The sequence below is a fragment of the Zootoca vivipara genome, chromosome Z (genome assembly GCF_963506605.1).
Source record: "Zootoca vivipara chromosome Z, rZooViv1.1, whole genome shotgun sequence".
Lineage (NCBI taxonomy): Eukaryota > Metazoa > Chordata > Lepidosauria > Squamata > Lacertidae > Zootoca > Zootoca vivipara.
The window spans coordinates 5,886,113-5,906,699 of NC_083294.1; positions in this window are offsets into that span (position 1 = coordinate 5,886,113).

Below are 20,587 nucleotides of genomic sequence, written 5' to 3' on the forward strand. Positions count from 1 at the left end.
GCATAGCTGTCCACTTTCGGATTTGAAAATAAGGGATCAGCAGCCTCACCTGTCCTGGGGACAGTCTACGGTATATCTAACAATCTAGGATAGCAGCGGGAAACGGCGCTGGAATAAGGGAATTTCCAGCAAAAAAGGGGAAGGTTGACATCTGTGGCTTGGAATAAGGGAGTTTCCCGCAAAAAAACGGGGGGGGGGGTTTGACAGCTATGGCAGTGTGTGCCTCACAACACAGCTCCTCTCTCTTCCTGGGCCATGACCTTCAACAGGAAGGAGTGATGAAAAGACTATCTGTGCCCCAAGGCTCTTCAGTTCCGTGCCCAGAGTCTCATAGTCCCTTGCTGTATGTTAAAGGCTCTGTGTGGCAGTATCATTTGTACCCACATGAATCTGAAGCAGGGGCGTAGCCAGGATCAAAACTAGGGGGGGGGGGGCAAGCCATGGTCGTTCAGGGGTGGGGCCCCGAAGTGGGAACGTGGGCGGGGCTACAGGGCCAGCTGGCCTGATGACATCGTGGTGGCGGCGGCAGCGGCCACCTTGTGCTTCTGGGGCTGGCAGCATCGGCGGCTACCCTGCTTGGCTGGAGAGGACGGGAGGGTCGGGCAGGCGAGAGGGGGTGACAGGGTGGGCGAGGGCGAGGCAAAGCACGGCCGCAGACATGATGGCTCCAAGGCGTTGCTGCATATCAGCATAATATTTCAACCATGTTGTGGGTTCAAGCCCCACCTTAGGAAAAAATTCCTGCATTGCAGGGGGTTGGACTAGATGACCCTTGTGGTCCCTTCCGACTACAATTCTATGATTCTATTGATATATAGCCATAGCATATGCATCATTCTGCTTTCTTGAATTGTCCTACTCCTAGGCATAGCAGCCAACTCCTAGAGGCCTAGGTGCATCTCCCCCCCCCCCAATTACTGGTAAATACAGTGGTACCTCGGGTTACGAACGCAATCCGTTTCGGGTCGCAGCTCGTAACCCTAAAAGTTCGTAACCCGAAAAGGGCCCGAACTGCCGCTTTGCGCATGCGCAAAGGCGCGCGACGCTTCTGCGCACACGCGCGGGGCAAAAATACTTCCAGGTTTGCGAAGTTCGTAACCCGGGTTGTTCGTAACCCGAGGTGTTCACAACCCGAGGTACAACTGTACTGTATTTTAAAGAGTCACCCCCCCCCCATGTTGATGGGCTTTCTATGTGGGGCTTTTCTGCCCCCCCCCCGTATTTTATTAAGGATGGAAGAGGGAAGGAAGGAAGAAATAGAGAGAGGGATAACTCATATTTGTGAGTGCCTCTGGGTGATGCTGTGATGCTGGAACTCTGCAGTAAGAGGACGGGAGGGTCGGGCAGGCGAGAGGGGGTGGCAGGGCGGACGAGGGCGAGGGAAGGCACGGCCGCAGTCACGACAGCTCCGAGGCGTTGCTGCATATCAGCATAATATTTCAACCATGTCGTGGGTTCAAGCCCCACCTTGGGAAAAAGATCCTGCATTGCAGGGGGTTGGACTAGATGACCCTTGTGGTCCCTTCCGACTACAATTCCATGATTCTATTGATATATTACCATAGCATATGCATCAATCTGCTTTCTTGAATTGTCCTAGGCATAGCAGCCAACTCCTAGAGGCCTAGGTGCCGCCCCCCCCAATTACTGGTAAATACTGTATTTAAAAGAGTCATCCCCCCCATGTTGATGGGCTTTCTATGTGGGGCTTATCTGGCCCCCCCCCCCAGTATTAAGGACGGAAGAGGGAGGGAAGGAAGGAAGAAATAGAGAGAGGGATAACTCACATTTGTGGGTGCCTCTGGGTGACGTGATGCTGTGATGCTGGAACTCTGCAGCAAGAGGAAGATACTGGTACATCCAGATCACTGGATGTCTGTGGTAGATCACTGCTAGATCACTGGCACTCCTAAAAAAAGCTCACCCAAAATTTTCCTCCTCCCTAAAAAAAGCTGAACTATGACCTGAAGCCCTAAACAAAAATGGGCCTCCCTTCCTCCTAAAAGAAGCTCAACAAGTTTGACCTAAACTCAAAAAAACAGGGCTTCCCTTCCTTAAAAAAACTCAACAGCTTTGACCTGAACCCCCCAAAAGGGGGTAGATCACTCCCAGTTTTTAACTCTGTGAGTAGATCAGAGTCTCTTGGGAGGTGGCCACCCCTGATTTACAGTATACAGATGCAGGAGGAGGGGCAGAGTGGAACACCTCTGCTTTTTATAAACATCACTGTGTCTATCAAAAGCTACAGCCCCCCGCTTTCTTATTCATTTCCTTTTAGCCTTGCAGAGCCACCTTAGTCAATGCACCCTCATTAAATCGCCAATAGAACTCTTAATGCGATCCCTGAATGCTCATTAACAACTACCACTGAAGAACAATAGGGTGAATTGGTCAGCTATCAAACCTTGCCTGAAGGGATTTTCTGCTCCATTGTCTTAACTGCTTAAGTACCGGTAGCCACTTTGCTTTATTTATTTGATAAGTTTTTGTTACAGCTGTGCCCCCCCCCCCAGCAAGTGGAGAGCTGCTCTCGCTAAAGCAAAGCCCTTTCCACTTCAGTTTTGGGAGGGGAAAAGTGCTGGTTATGGTCTGTAAAATACAATAATTTTTTGCTTCTAGGGGGGGCAGCTGCCCCCTCCTGCCCCCCTGCCTACGCCCATGATCTGAAGGAAGGGGTAGTGCTCAGTGGGCTTGATAACACTTGCCAACTTCTCCGCCACATCGTCAATCTTTGCACCTGGAAGACAGCACACCTGGAAACAGGACATCCTGTTTCCTCTGCACACTGCTGCCTCTCTTCCCCTCAGTAGGGAGTCACCTATCACCACCACTCGTCTCCTCCTCCTCTGGGGAGGGGCAGGAATCATTTGATGTGCTGTACCTTCCAAAGCCTGCTCGGAGTGCTCTAAGATCTGCACCTGCTGCTCTTGAGTCTTCCCCTCTTGTCTATTGGAGCTTATTTTGATATTGTGGGGATAAGTTACAAAGGCAGGAACCGTACAGGAACCAGGAAGGGTGAACTGATCACCCTTTTCTTGCCCCTGAGCTGCTCTTCCACCTTCCAATGTGACATCATCTGATTCTGATTCTAATATTCTCCTAGCCCCTTTCTCACATTCTGCTGGGTTACCGTAGAGGCAGCAAGAAACAACTCTGCATCATCGCTATTCCATTGCCCACTTCTTACCGGACGTCGTTCAGTAAGCAGTGCAAGGCATGCTCTCAGATTAGATAATTCTGGTTTTTGTGTCAGCATTCCTATCAGCATGGCAGGTAGGAAATTGTGCCATCTAGGTGTTCACCTGTTCTGCTTTATTGTCCCATGAAGCAGACAGAGAAACCAGCTGGGAAGTTAAGGATTTAAAGCTGGGGAATGGATGAAATCTTTGGCCAATTTAGAGTCAGTAACATACATGCAAGTGCATGCTGTGATAGACAGCAAGAGAAAAGGGAGAAAGGCAGATTCCCTTAAAAAGCCACCCCAGTTAGTCAAGGTCCCAGTACCCCCCATGGGGCTTAGATAAGCCATGACTAAGGCCCATTCAATGGCCTTCAGTGGGACTTGGTCTTTCACTAGATGTGCCAATAAAGTTTGAGGCTCCTTCAAAATCACATATGTATTTTCAGTACTACTGTCCATCTACATTGCATTTTGTAGAACAATGACGTTGCACATGTCCAAAGCAGCTTACGAAGAGTTTCCAGGGAAACCTCTGACCCTATCACAGCAGGCAAAGTGCAAGGTACAGAGTTGGAACAGTTCTCCAGGGTCTCAGGATTGTAAGAAACTTCTAAGAAAGCAGAGGTAATGCTTTTTCATACACAATCCCATTCATATACAACAGGCTTTTACAGCAATGTTGAAGATTCCAATAGCTAGGAAAAGTTTTAGATATTTGGGCATGCAAATTACCCAAAATTTGAACAAACAAGTTGTATCAGTTTAATTATAGTACAGTTTGGAAAGCTCTAAATATGGATATAATACATTGGAATAAATGAAGACTCTCCATTATGGGCAAACTAGTTGCATTGAAAATAATGACTGTACCTCCATTTCTTTTCTTGGAAAATAGATGATGGGTGATGGGAGTCAGACTGCCTTACAGAATCCAGATACAAACAATTTTACTATTTTTACTACCCCACTCAGTGGTGTAGCTATAGGGGTGTGGGCTGGATGGATCGCCCCGGTCAGCGCTGGGCCTGCAGGGTGCCCGAGCTGCAGCGTTCCATCCTGGGCACCCCCTAGCTGGTGGGCACTCTGGAGCTCGGGTGCCCTGGAGGCCCAGCGCTGCCCAAAAAGGGGAGGTGAGAAGGTGTTTTGTGTCATTTTTACAGTCCTCCTGATTTTTATGCATTTTAAAAGATCACCTACGCACATCAGGAGGGCTGAGTTGGAAGGCAGAATTATCTCCTGACAATCTCTTCCTGTCAAAAAGGTAGACAAACAGCATCTATTCGGAACCAAGAGCACAAAAAGTGTATATAAGTGAGAATCATGTACAAAAATACCTCAGATTACAGAGAATTGCTTGGGGGGGGAATGCGGAGAGATATCTACAAAGTTTCATGTAGGTTTTTCACTTATATTTCCTAATGCAAATTGATGTAGAAATGAGGTGAGCTGAATTTAAGATTGAGAGCAGAGGTAAAAACTGAAAAATGAGAAATTGAGTCTAAGAGATGCACCCATTCCTACCAGTGTGGTAGTCTATAACACAACAAAGATAATATGAAGACTTTCCAGCTGAATTATTCACAGCAGGAGCAAGGGAAGAAGAACTGGGGACGGGGTGTTGTGTGTGAGAGTCTAGATTAGTTATTGAAACCCATACAGCCAAAAAAGTGTGGTGCATCAGCTAAGCAGGCATCTAATAACATTCTGATCTCTAAAAAGCTAGCATTTTGAGTATCTTTATGGACAACGGGGCTGATACACGTTCACACTCATATCACAGTGGCTAAAATAACATAATTGTTATGTTATGTTGGGTTCTTTCCAATTCTACATATCTATGATTCTAATTTTTAGAGTCCTAAAGCAAACAATTTTGGCGTCCATCTTCATCAGCTGCTCTGGTGGGCATCAAAGGGTGGAATATTCAGAAATGTGGGATTTGCTGTATCTGAGTGATGCCTGGAGGTCAAGGCCATGTGGTGTTAATATACCGTATGAGGTCCATGGACCCAGCCATTTCTCATGTTTCCCAATCTTTTGCTTTAAGACTTGAATATATTAATCTCTATTTTAGAATCCACTGCAATAAATATGTTTTAATGATTAACCACATTTCTGGAAGGAGGATAATAATCCTTAGTCTGAAAATATTTTTTTTCATTATAGCCTACTAACAAAATAGAGATCGGGAAGGCCAGTGTCTTCAGACAAGTAGCTTGCAACTCTTCCACTCTTCCCATGGTTTATTTAGGGAAGGAATAATACAGAATGTTCCAACCAACCATACCCTCTCAGAAAAGGTGAATAACCCTAGATGTCAGGAAGGTTGCTGAATGGTCACATAAACAAAAAGGTCTCAGAACAGGAGGAGAACATTTGGAAATGACCCCAAATCAAATTGTGCTCTGAAAATCCATCACACCACACAGAAACAGAAATTCACAGAATCAGAGGGTAAGTGGACATGGCACTCTTGGTGTAGCTTGACCAAGGCAGAATAGAATGGAACTATGGTTTCCCTTGATCTGGACAGTATACTTCTGTTGATGCAGGCTAGAATTCCTGTGCCACTACCAGGATGATATATTTCCACACGCACCAAAAATTAGTGGAATTTACCCTCACCCCAAAGACAAGGAAAGCCCTTGGTTGCCTTCTCACATGCACCCCAACCAACTGTAAGGAGGAGCCCAGTCAGATGGGCAGGGTAGGTAAAGGTAATGATTTGTGCACATTTCTGTGTTTCTCCCTGCTCCCACATGTCTATATGTTTATTTAAGATTTTAAAACCCTAATTAATAATTAACCTTGCCTCTGAACTTACTCAAAAGTGTATCCAGAGCATGGCAGAGTGATGGTCCCCAATTAGATCCAGGGCAGGACAACCTGATGCCCCACAAATCTGAGCCTTGACCTAGGTAAAGGTAAAGGTACCCTTGTCCATTAGGTCCGGTAGCAGACGACTCTGGGGTTATGGCGCTCATCTCGCTCTTCAGGCTGAGGGAGCTGGTGTTTGTCCACAGACACCTTTCCAGGTCATGTGGCCAGCATGACTAAGCCGCTTCTGGTGAACCAGAGCAGCACACGGAAACGCTGTTTACCTTCCTGCCGGAGCAGTACCTATTTATCTACTTGCACTTTGACGTGCTTTCGAACTGCTAGGTGGGCAGGAGCTGGGACCGAACAACGGGAGCTCACCCCATCACAGAGATTCGAACCGCTGACTTGCTGATCGGCAAGCCCTAGGCTCTGTGGTTTAGACCACAGTGCCATACCTAGCTTGTACTAAAAACCTTCATTTTAGTGTGTCCATATAGCATATTTCCCAGATTTATTTGTAACAGCATTTTTTAAAAGAAAAGTGATTGGCAGACATGTGTGCCACCAACCTACCATCCCTTTCGGCTTTTAGCAACCACTTTAGGCCCACTAACCAATGCTGGGTCAAAAGCAGAGAATCAACGCCACCACCTAATCTGAAAAGGCTTGCACATATGTTCCCCTTGTTAATGTTCCCTTCCCATTAATGAGAATAGTAGCACAGGCCTAGAATGTTGCCTTCATTTAACAGCTAAGGAAGAAAGAAAATGCTTCCCTCAGCACATGGCACAGTTCCACGGACCACCTGGAGAATCCAGATAAGGTTGAAAGGGGGGGGGGAGTTGGCATTACAACAAAGAAAAAGAATTTTAACTCAAGACACTGGTAAAGAAAAAGGCATCACTATTTAAAAAAAGAGATAACACTGAGAGGCACTGCCATACCCAGGGCAGCTAATGGTAAGTGGGGGAGAAAAGAGTAGCCCAAATGATCAAGAGGTTAACCGTTAGAGCATCTTTCCTTTCAGCCCTGGGGCCACATTCCATTATGGACAACCTTCTGGGGGCCACATGCCAGGGTGGGGCCAGAAGTAAAAGTAGGCAGAGCAACAAATGTGAATTTTTACTTATGTACAGTAGGCTAGTTTCTACACACTCACATGTAGATGTTTCTACACACTCTACCCTCCATCCAGGCAAATAAGAGGCATTGTTGGAGTGCAAGGACACATTCCAGCCAAGTTAAGGCATTCAAGGAGGGTACAAAGCTGGGCTGGAGATGGGCACGGCCTGATGAGGGCGGGTGGCTGGAGAGAGTTTTGGTTGCCAAATAGACCTGGGGAGGGCACTTGAGGCTTTTTGAGATTAGAAACAAGATGACAAACAATGCCATCCTAACCATGCCAACTCAGAAGAAGTAAGTCCTACTGAATTCAACGGAGCTTATCCTTAGGTAAATGGGGTTAGGGGTGCAGCCTAAGGAGGGGCAGAACAGAGGTTTGTGGTGCATAGTGTGGAGAAAGTGGATTGAGACATACACACACACACACAGTTACTTCACTCACAATGCAAGAACTCCATAGCTGTAACTTCCATTTTGGGTTCAACTCCATCATACAGACCCCATTCTCCTTCCCTCCAGAAGAGCTGTCAAACTCTTCCTTTGGTCTCTGTTTTGCTTTGAGCCCCAATGGAAATTTAGCTGACATGCTCCAAACTGGCTTCTTCTGCTTTTTAAAGCCACACAGTACAAAACCAGCCAATGCTACAGCTTTTTAAGCATCAGCCTTCAATCTTCCTCTGCTCCCAGCAGCCCAAGGCACTGACATCAGCTCCAGAGATACTTTTTGTAAATAGAACAGATGATAAAATAGCCTTTAGGCTTTTAGGATTGCCCCCCCCATTTGTCATGAAAGAAAGAAAGAAAGAAAGAAAGAAAGAAAGAAAGAAAGAAAGAAAGAAATGTATTTTATAACCAATTTTCTAAAAGGCACTAAGGCACCAGAGAGCCAAGGGAGATTGAGTTTTTCAAAGTCCTGTTGTGAAAGCGACTGGTGGCTTGAAAGCCCATCTCAAATGTAATTTGCTGGTATAGGGTGGTTACGCAATGAGGTGTGTAAATGCTACCCTCCCTACAGAGTTTCCTTCAGCTCCTCTTATGATTATGTGATGTTCCGGAAAAACCAACGCAATGTGGAGCTGACTCCAAGTCCCAGCTGCTATTTGCACATCAATGCCAGGAAGGGCGGGCAGACAATTCTTATCAGATCTTTAAAACATTCCATTTCCCATTTATTTATTTCCTTAAAAAAACCCACTATTTCTAGTCTTATTTTTTTATTATTGAGAATTTTGCTGCTGAAGATTGGAGTGGATCCCGAGGCAATTTCTAATGCCGATTCGCCATATGATTGTAGGTGAGTGGGTTTGTGTCACACACTCAGAAGATTATCTCTCATGGTTGTTGAATTTGTCCTTCATAAGCTCTTGGAACTGAACCACACAACAAGTTTCCTTTATTTCTTTCATGAGATGAGGCAATACAATTGAGGGGGGTGGGAAATGGAAGAGAGAATTACATTTAACCAAATTCTCATTGTTAGGATTTGTTAGGAACATAAGATCCCCACTGGAGCAATCCAAAGGTGCACCTAGTCCAACATCTGGTTCTCATGGTGGTCAGCCAGATGCCCACATGCAACACCCCAAGCAGAACCTGAGTGCAATGGTGCTTTCTCTCCACTTGTGAATCAAAGCAGAGATGCGCTGTCTGAGTGTTTGGGGGAGGAGAGGTAGAGGGACAAATATGTGGCAATCACATCAACTTCAGACCAGTTTAAATTTCATGTTTGAGGTGTCCCTTCAAGTTCTCAATTCTCCTATGCCTAAGAATGGACAATTCTGTGTTTTGATGTCTCTCTATTACTAATTTTTCCAAGTTCCCCATTTCTGCACCATTTTGTGGCTTTTGAAAAGGTGCACTGCCCACAGGAAAATTCATAGGCCTTTTCATGCATGATTCTCCTAACATATGCATTTTGTATGCAATTTTGCCTTATATAAACATATTTGCATGCACTTTCCTTGAATACATGTGTTTTTCTAGGCAATTGTAAAAAGAAATAATCTGGAGAACTACAACACAAAATTAAGTGAAGTGTGAATTTTAAATAGGAGCTGGATTACATATTAGTTTGAGAAGAAAAATATCAGCTTCACAGTATCATTTCATAAATAAAAACACATACAATTTTTTTTTGAAAACAACAACAGCAATACTTGCATGTTTATCTTCAAGGTTTATTTGTTGTTGCAACCATCATGGTCATTTCAGCTATCACTACAAAGAAATACCCGGTATACATCCTATACATACTGTACAGAATGCACCCATATACACCATTAAAAGACAGTGTTAGCCAATTTATACATACAGTTGCACCTCAGAAGTCAACAGAATCTGTTCTGGAAGTCCGTTCAACTTCCAAAACATTCAACTTCGATCATTCAGAAGTCGGAACGTTCAATTCCCAATTTGTTCAGGAGCCAAGGTACGACTGTATATACAGTATATAGAGAAATCCTAATCAAAACACACAAGTTTCTATATTTCATTGATGATCATATCACTTCACCACCACATTATCTTTGATTAACATTCTTCTCAGTTTGGGGGCAGCAATCGCAAATCTTTCCACATTGTTTGTCACAAACTTATCAAAGCCACATAGCAACACTTGCATGTGTACAAACAGCTTCAAATCCAAAGGTGGCACCATTTTGATTAATTTCTACATCAACTCTATGGTGGATCTTCACAATACAGTGGTACCTCTACTTATGAATTTAATGCATTCCGAACGCACATTCGTAAGTCGAAAAAAATTGTAAGTCAAATCCCATAGGAATGCATTGGGAGAAAAAATTCGTAAGTCGAAGCAACCCTATCTAAAAATTCGTAAGTAGAAAAAATCTTATCTAAACCGCATCCAAGATGGCAGACAGAGCTCCATTCGTAAGTAGGAACATTCATAAGTAGAGGTAACACTGTACTAATTTCCACCCCACCCCCAAACATTGCTGTCTTCCTCTATGCAGAAGATGCCGCCATTCTGTCAAGAGCTCTCATTGGCCTTAAAAGAGTGTTGAGAGCCTTATATATTTTCTGCAAAGAAGACCAGGGTCAGTTACTAGAAAACTAAAATCATGGCATTTGCCAAAAAAAACCTAGGGAACATTGCTGGACTATAGAGGAACATAAAGTAGAAAGGGTCTCCTGCTTTAAATACCTGGGTATGGTCTTTAATGCCTCAGGAAGCAGGAAAGTGAATGGGGACTATGTTACTACCAAGGCTCAGAGGAGCTCTTTGGCTATACAAAAATTGTTTAGATCCAAAGAAGGCTATTATATACCGGCAGCGTTGAAATTATTTGAAGTAAAGTCTATAGCCCAACTTATATGGTGCCCAGCTAGGTTTCTTTCCAAATTTGACATCACTGGAGTGCATACAATCTAAAGTTAGGTCCCAAAAGGTGCCATCAATGCCATCTTGGGGCTGGAGGCAGGTCTCTTGAGTATAGAGGCCAGAGTATGGAAGTTTATCCTCAACTATTGACTAAGTTTATTGTTTTTTTTTTTCCTACTGAGTTTCCTCCCCTTGTTCTCAAGGATGAATTCGAATCTGCATGGTATCAAGCAGTTATGAGCAAAATTCTAGCTCTGGGCTTTTTCCTTTGAGCATCTGCTCAGAATGAGCTTTGAGCAGGCTAAATCAGCCATCAAACAGCATATCACAGACACAGAAAGCCAAAGGGATCTGGATAGGTCCCTCTCCTTTATTGTCAGTGATTATAGTAGGTACCTTTCAACTTCTATGGAGTATTTAAGCAATCTGGATCTGCCTAAACATCATAAGGCATTCACCCTGGCTCGATACCGTGCTCTCCCCTCTGCTGTTCTTGAAGGTCACTATAGAAAAATCCCCTATTTGGAGAGATGCTGTCCCTGTGACTCTGGCCAAATTGAAATTGTAGAACATGTGCTTGGTTTACAGAGATTTATGCTCTGACCTTATTTTGCCTATATTCCAGAAATAAACTGGGAGTTCTAAACAGTTTCTTGCCACTCTGCTGCTCCTAGATAATAATCCCAGTACTGTATAATATACAAGGTGGCCTAATTTTGTGCAGCAGCAATTAAAATACGACATATAATGACTGGCACCTAGGAGTAATATAATCCAGTGTTTCTCAACCTTTTTCTGACTGTGGCCCTCTTCTGACCTTTTTTGCTTCCTGTGGCCCCTCTGTCCTACCAGTAGAAAGGTAGCTATTTTGTTTGTAAATAGAACGTGTCTTATTTATAATTTTTATAAATTATTTTTATATAATTTTTATAAATTATAAATACCTGAGACCCCTTGGAATATATCAATTGAGAAACACTGGTATAATATACTGACAGATAGTCATCCCTAGGTCAGAAGGGTTCCCTTCTGACAAGTAAATGAACAACTAGAACTGCTTTTTAATGTATATGTGATTTTAAACTTTTTTTATTGTGTTGTGAGCTTTTAAATTTTGCAAAAAGGCAAAATGGACTAATCCCCCCCCCCCGATCTCTAGTTGTGCCTGCATTTTAGTCCTGCACCATCGCTCAGCCTTCTCCCATCTTGTTTATCATTGAGCTGATTGGCCTAATGACTGGATTAAGTGTTATTTGCTGATCCCTACCACCCCTTTAACTCAAACAAACTCTTCAATGAACTACCCTAAATAATTCTGCCTCCATCTTTCATGCTAACACCCTCCAAGTATTTATAGGAGATTATTAAACCACCTCCTTAGTCATTCTTTATCTGAGTGGTGTATAATTAGTTCCTTTAATCCTTCCACATAGGTCAACCCCTTAAATCATTTTTATCACCTTTTCCTGGATCCATTCCAGTGGACTGGTGACTCCCCACCACTCACTATTTTTCTCATCTGCCCATCTTCCCAAGGCATGCAGAGTCACACTTTTCAAACCAGTTACATGAATCGGAACAAAGCTATCCTTTGGAATTTGCATTTATATGCATTTTATGAAACATTTCATGAATCAACGTGTACAAAAATGTACACAAGATGTGTACATTAGTGAAGTTAACATACATATTAGGGGAAGACGTGTACTTGGCAAAATAGTATACAGAAATGTGTATTTTCAGAGAAATTCAAACGAAAATGCTGATGAATTTTCATGAGGTTTTTCCTTGAAAATTGCTGAGGAAATGTGGACTGAATTTAAAATTGGGAGAAAAATGGGAAGCTGAGAGTAATCAACACTGGCATATTCCTCTATCCCTGCTCAGGTGTTGCTGGCCCTGTCTTCCACGCCATGCCTTAGGTCATGTAGATGCCAGCACTAGGGTGAACAGACCACTCACCTAAATATTGCAGAGACGATTTCTATTAAACCACAAAAATACTACAGTTTAACCAAACAAACGAATGAATGAATGAACAAATGAATGAATGAATGCAAATAATTGCCTAAAAAATCTCTATATCTCCAGAGATGAAGTTTTTTCTTTTTTACCTTTTGCTGCTTCCCACTCTGCCCCTAACCAAAAAACCATTTGAAGAGGTGGGAAATCAATAAGCACATAAATAAGTTCACACAAACACAGGCTTTATTGCAGTCCATAAATGAATGGTTGGAGTTGCTAGGGAAACAGTAAGAGACTACCTGCAAAAGTTATTTGGGAGAAGTTAGAATGTGTGTGCATTTTTTAAAATAACAGTTATTATAATTATAATCATTATAATAGAGCAAGCTTATTTCCTGCTGCCTCAGAGGGTAGGACCTGAACCAATGGATTGCTTAACAATGGAGCGGACTACCTCAGAAGGTAGTAGACTCTCCTTCGTTGGAGGTTTTCAGACAAAGGCTGGATGTCAGGGGTTCTCTGGCTGTGCTCCTCTACAGTTCTATGATTCTATTCTTCTACTGTTGTTACACTTATATTGGACTTTTTGCAAACATCTTCCATTTTGTCCAGCCCATCTGCCTGCCTCCTCCCACTCAGCCACCCTACAGCTGAGGGGGAGGAGGCGGACGGACCATTTGGGTCTGCACGGTGCCTGTGGGCACTGTGGGGTGAGTGCCGCCTGGCATTTTGTCACCCCCTCAGTGGTGACACCCAGGGCAGAATGCCCCCACCGCCCCCCTTCCTCTGCCCCTGGGTGTTTCTAGGACTATGGTGAAACTGAAGTTCCCTGGTAATTTTTGCTATTGGATGTTGCATGTTTTTAAGTAATCTTCTTATCTTTACCGGTATAGTATTGGAATGTGTTGGGGGGGGGGTTATGTTATTATATTTGCTATTTGAAATGAATCCTTTGAACATGCTTTTTTGTGGTAAGGCAGCATATAAATAAAATGAATGAATGAAATCAATGCAGGCTGCCTGTGCATACCAAATTGTACATTTTAGAGGAAATTAGCACTAAAATGCTGAAAATTTTTCACTTAAAAATAATTATTCAAATAACTGCAGAAATATGGAGAGTTAAATTAAGACTGAAAACAATTAGAAACTGGACTGGACAAATTCACTCATTCTTACCTATTAAACTATTATTTGGGGTGGATGGGTGGAAGTATCTCCTAAGGGTTTGGGATTATTTTACTTCTGCAAAGCATGGTGGTTCCTCTCTCTTGTGTGTCAATGGTAGTATTTGGGCTACATAACGATCAGAGAACTGGAGAATTGAGATTGCTACTATTAGCATAGACTCTGTGGATCTCTAGATACATATAGATGTGGATAAAAATAACGACAAGTCTTACTTGAAGGTTGAAGCCACCTTGAGTGCAATCTTGGCACAGCTAAAGAAGAAGCACAGAGGTTGCTCAACTCCCCTGCCAGCTTCACTTTACATCAAAACCTGCTTTCGATGCCACAGACTTATTAAAGATGGGGATTGTGGCGCTGAGTGTGTGTATTTACAAAAACTGGGTCAGCAACATAAGCTCTCCAGATTTTATTTTATTATTTTTTTAAAACCCACCCTCAACTAAAAGCCTGCCAGTGTTAACATCACAATTTGGAGAGGAGATTTATTTATTTTTTAAATGCTGCCTTTCTTTTGACTGGAGTTTGGTGGCTTCTGTCCCAAGATAATTTACCCTGTAGGATCTGGGGACCAATTATATCATTGTGTTTGGTATCCATACAGTGAAGAAGTTTCTCTTTCTCTTTTTTAAGTTATCGTGTCAGCAGATGAATGTGACAAAAATATATTTTATCAGACTGTCTGGGTGCTACTACAGAACCCAAAAGCAATGAGAAGACCAATAGTGGAGTCCCTACCCCAGTATTCTGGGGTGCTTTCAGACCATTGCTATGTTCAAGCACATTCCAACAAATTCAGGTTGCACAATTAAAGTTTGTTTGGAGCTCTTGTACAACACACTCACTTCCCTGTCCAGAATTGGGTCACATCTACACCGTACATTTAAAGCATTCTTAAAGCTTTCCTCCAAAGAATCCTAGGAGTTGCTCTGTTTGTCACAGAGTAAAAATTCCCAGCACCCTTGCCAGTACAGTTCCCAGGATTCTTTGGGGGGAGCTGTGACTATGGAAGTTGTATAAGAGTGTTTTAAAAACTATGGTATAGATGTGACCAGTGCTTTCAAAAAAAGTTTAGGGGTACTCTCATTTTGACTCAAGAAAGTCACCATTTTATAGTTCAAATCAGGAAAAAATAAATACAGTAAATGGAGAAAAGTACCAAGATTCAGAAAATGTTTAGGGGTATGCGTACCCCTGCGTACCTCCAGAAAAAAGCACTGGATGTGACCTTGGACTTGTTTCAGTAAGGCATAGGATGGTGAAAAGCACTGGGAAGTCTCGCATAATGCTTATTTGATGCAACAGCTTGTCCATACTTCCGCTTGTCCCATGCCTAGAAAGCACAGGTCCAATTGGTTTTCTGTTTGTCCTGTGCACTCTAGGCATGGACTACATTTGCCCCACAGTTTTCCCCTGGAAAGGGGGACCTGTCGCTTCTAGGTGATCAGGAAATGACACTGGTGACCCATTCCTTTACCATCTGAAATGAGATGGCCAGGTGTGGTGGGCTGCCAGGCCTCACCAGCTCCTTTGCTGGCACCTGGCCCTTTAAGTAGACCCTGATCTAGGACACAACTGGAATACTGTGTCCAGTTCTGGGCACCTCAGTTTAAAAAGGATATTGCAAAGCTGGATTGTGTGAAGAGGAGGGCAACAAATATGATCAAGGGTCTGGAAACCAAACCTTATGAGGAATGGCTGAGGCAGTTGGGTATGTTTAGCCTGGAAAAGAGGAGACTGAGAGGAGATATGGTAGCCATCTTCAAATATCTCAAGGGCTGTCCCAAGGAAAATGAAGTAAGCTTGTTTTCTCCTACTCTGGAGAGTAGGACTCAAACCAATGGCTTCAAGTTACAAGAAAGGAGGTTCTGACTAAACATCAGGAAGTAAGAAACATATTACAGTAAGAACTGTTCAAGAGTGGAATGGTCTCCCTCAGGAGGTGGTGGACTCCCCTTCCTTGGAAGTTTTGAAGCAAAGGTTGGATGGCCATTTGTCATGGATGCTGTAGTTGAAATTCTTGCATTGCAGGGGGTTGGACTAGTTGGCCATTGGGGTCCCTTCCAACTCTACAGTTCCATGATCCTATGAGTATTTAACCTAGGACTTTTCAGCCAAACCTTGTACTGTACCACTGAGTTACAAGACACGGTTTCTGACCCCCACCCCCACCCCTTATAGTCCAGGGGTGGGGAGCCTGTGGCCTTCCAGATGTTTTGGACTACACCTCCTATCGTCCCATTGGTCATGGTGTTGTCCAGCAATATAGATGGTTACATGTTCCCCATTCCAGGACAACACAGCATTGAGACAAAACTGGTGTTAGCAGGGCTGAATATATTCAAACTGCCAGAATGGAGGTTAGATCGGGTCATGCTCCATGGGGCATCAGTTGCCAGATAGTATAATAATATGCTATCCAGTTGCTCCTTAAAGCCAATCCTGTCCTTCACTGTTGCCATTTCAGGTTGACAAGGAAGGGGGAAATACACATTGGCCACTGTTCCATGTGATTACATTGAACTGAATATCCAGCTGCTAGAAAATCCACCTGCTAGAAAATCTCCCATCCTAATTGGTACCCATCCCTTGTCCTCTGTCTAATATATTCAGCCATGAGTTTAGGGGATCTCTGAAGGCATAAGTTGTCAGCTAGTCAGAAGCAAGCATTGACAGGGGAATTATGTCTAATCTCCTACATTCAGGGCCAATCATTCCAAAGGGCTTAAAGAATATTTGAAATAAAGAAAGGAACCTTCTCTTTCATAACTGATGGAGAAAAACCATGGCTTGCTTCTCAACAGCTGAAAAGGTTTACCCCTGCATAGTTAGCTAGCACAGCAAAGGCTATCTATATCTCACCCACAACCACCTGCATCCTTTTCTCTGGGTCAATGAGTCCCAGCAAAACTTATTTTATCTACTATGTATTTTGGGAAATGGTGTTTGGGGGTGGGTGAGTTCTTAGGTGTTTGGGGGTGGGTGAGTTCTTAGGTTGATGTTTTGAATCAAGATGGCACACCAAAATGTGACTTTGGCATGACTTCACCCAATCCTTGGTGTGACAGGTTGAAATTCACAAATTACACTAACCATTTATAAAATCAGATTTATTTTTGTTGTTTGTTTGTTTCTAAAATTCCCAGGAAGTGCTGGGCCCTCCCTGCTAGTTTAAAATATTTACATATTGCTTTTCTTAGGGGGGAAAGGTTCATAAATTTCATAGTAAGCTTTTACTACAAAACAAATGTGGTCAAGATCTCAACATGTAAAGGGCTGCTATTATTGTTATTAGTATTATTTAATTTTTGTTTCCAATCTTTCACCATGAAATCCCAAGGGGAGTGATAGCATAAGACGAGTCTGCAGGATTACGCCAATGCCCCTTTTATTCCAGCATCCTGTTTTCACCAACCAGATTTCTGTGGGAAACCGACCAGCAGGACCCAACAGCTCCCTGACCACTTGTGAGTCCCAGCAACTGGTATTCAGAGAAATAGTGCCCCTCAGTGGCGGAGCTTCATGTTCCGGCACTGGGGGTGGAAAGTAGATGGGGGCATGGCTGGTGTGCATCCCGGGGGCATGACACACCACCCACAGGGGCGTGGCATGCTGCCTGCGAGGGCATGGTGCCCAGCATGGGGGAGCCAGCCGCGTTGGCACACCACTGCGATCATGGTGCCGGGGGCAGTGCGCTCCCCCCACCCCCCTCTTCCTCTGCCTATGGTGCCCCTGACATTGGAGGCAGAACATAGACATTATGCTAGTTTCATCCTCCATGAATCTGTCTTTTGAAGCCATCCAAGCCGATGCCCAATGCAATTGAAAAACATAATATCAAAATCAGTTAACACAATCTACAGCAGAAAGAAGAAGGTGGATCCTGAAACATGTATTTCCCACCCTCAAAGAAAAGAGTAAAGGTAAAGGTAAAGGGACCCCTGACCATTAGGTCCAGTCGCGGACGACTCTGGGGTTGTGGTAGACTTGCACTTAACTGGACATTTACTCTGCCTGCCTAGGCTTCGGCAAGGGGGCTAATTGCAAGTGATCTGTGGAAGTACCCATGCACAGAGACACTTAGACAGAACCCAGGGAATCAATGTACAGTGGTACCTCAGGTTACAGCCGCTTCAGGTTACAGATGCTTCAGGTTACAGACTCCGCTAACCCAGAAATAGTACCCCGGGTTAAGAACTTTGCTTCAGGATGAGAACAGAAATTGTGTGGTGGCGGCGGCAGCGGGAGGCCCCATTAGCTGAAGTGGTACCTCAGGTTAAGAACAGTTTCAGGTTAAGAGCGGACCTCCAAAACGAATTAAGTTCTTAACCAGAGGTACCACTGTATTGGTCAGGAGGGGAGAGGCAATGTCTGACAAGCAGTTTTCACCTCCAGACAGGTTGTTTAATGACAGGTAGAATCCTTGCTGACATATTTTCATACAGGCATTTAAAAAAAAAAGTACAGAACATGGAGCACTGAATTTAGGATCTGAAAAATTAGAAATTGAGAGGAACCAAAACTAATGGATTGATCTGTCCCTCAAAAAGAACCAATCTCCCTAGCTTTGTAGCTTCTCATTGGCAGAAGTTTTTTGATTTGTGGAGCATTCAGTCATGCATGTGTTGTCAATTTGCTGCCAAGCCACGTAGGTGTTAATCTGCAAAAAGCCAAAACAATTTAAGCCTAAAGTACTTTAAGGACTACCTGATCCCTTTTGCACAACCTCAGTCCCCGAGAGCCTCTGGTGGGGCACTTAGAATCATAAAATGGTAGAGTTAGAAGGAACCCCAAAGGTCATGTAGTCCAACTGCCTGCAATGAAGGAACCACCCAACTTCTCTTTAAAAACCTCCAATGGAGAGCCTACCACCTTCTGAGGCAGTCCATTCCACTGTCAAACAGTTCTTACTGTCATAAATGTCTCCCTATTGTTTAGCTGAGTGTTTCCGAAAGTGGGTGATACCACCCCCTGGAGGGCACTGGAAGAGTCCAGGGGTACTGTAGTAGCCTTGGGTACAATTGGGGGGGGGTGCTGCTAAATAAAAATAAGGGGGCCTAGGCCACCTCCTTGCCCAGTTTTGAAAAACCATATGTACATGTTACATCTGTTGTGTAGTGACTCTTACTGATGTGTCTTATTTACAACATCTTTCTTTGCTGTGTTGTAGGACATAGGTACAAGTATAGAAACATAAAAGAGTGTCAATTTTTCACTGCATTATTCTGTTTGTTTGCTTAAATAAGGTGGATTTCCAGGGGGCACTGAGTAATTTTTTTTTTTTTCTGAAAAGGGGGCGGTAGGCCTCTGCTTTAGTTTGGGAGCCTCTGCTTTAGTTAGAATATCCTTTATTGTAATTTGAATCTATTGCTTTGGGTCCTTCCCTCTTGAGCAGCAGAAAGCAAGCTTTGATCCATCACCCACAGGAAAGCCCTGCAGATATTTGAAGATGGCTATCATGTTACCCTCTCAATCTTCTCTTTCCTCATAAATATTCCTTATAAGGCTTGGTTTCCAGACCCTTTATCCTCTTGGTCACTCCCATCTGTACATGTTCCAGTTTGTCAATATGCTTCTTAAACTGTGGTGCCCAGACAAAGGCAGAATAGCATGGAACTATTATTTCCTTTGATATGGATGCTAAACTTCTGTTGATGCAGCCTAGAACTGAAACTAGCCTATTTTGATCCTGCATCACACTGTTTGCTCAGATTAAGTTTGTCAACTACTTATTGTCCAATATGGCAGAGGTTTGGTTGGCCTTTACTAGGAATTGAGCCTCTACAGCAGGCATCCCCAAACTTCGGCCCTCCAGATGTTTTGGACTACAATTCCCATCTTCCCCGACCACTGGTCCTGTTCGCTAGGGATCATGGGAATTGTAGGCCAAAACATCTGGAGGGCCGCAGTTTGGGGATGCCTGCTCTACAGTGGCAGGCCCTGCCTTGTGGATCTCCCTGCCAGTAGAGGTTCAGCATCATTCCTGCCTTCTTTTAGATGTTCCCTAAAATTTAAAAGCAGCATTATTCCAGACAGGCCTTTGAGATGTGAGTTTCTTTTTACAAACTTGTATTTACTGATGGTTGTTTTCTTTTGGTTTTTTGGATGTTTTATTGATGGTTTTATCTTACTGTAATTTTGTGTGCTGCATAACATCTTGCTGTATTTTTTATGAAATGGAGATCTATAACAAATGAAACAAACAATCATTCCCCTGTCCTTACCCCCAACCCTCCAGCTTGGTCTTCTGAATGTGCTGATCTGCCTTTCGTTGTGTATTCCATTACACAATATGATCCCAAGCGACTCACTGTAGCCTGGTTCTGTATTCAGCAAACACTTACCCTATAAACAACACATCCATCGTAAACTCTTATTATCATTCTCCCAGCTGCTCTCAGGTTTTCAGAACCCCATTATGATAATGATAATTTAAAAAAAAGAAGAATCTTCGGACAGTGTGATTTGAGGCAGAAGTATATTTACACTGTGAATTGTTTGTCAAGGACCCACAGAGAGAGGAGAGGGAGGGAGGGGGAGAAAGATGCCTGTGCAGTCATTTTCGGGAGCAAACCGATTCTCCCCTACCTTTTGTTCCTTAATTTAAAGCTGTAGCTTCTGAAATCCAGGCTAATATTGACATTGTCCTAAGCTTTCTCTTCTTTCCTCAGCCATAAGGACCTTGAGCAATGTCCTTGTTTACTTCACTTTAAGCAGAAAAGAAGCTCAGCCAAAGACCCATTTACACCAGCAACATATCCTCAGAGCACCCCAGAAACAGACCATGGATGCCACAGCACTAAATACCAGATGATGAGGGCCAAGGTGTTGAGCTGGTTAATTCATTGGATTATTCCACTGAATAATAATAATAATACTTATTAAAGGGAGGAAGGCTGTGGGTGGCAACAGTCATTTTGGAAGAATTCTACATTTTAGAAGAGGCATTCTCCTTTTCTAATTCATTA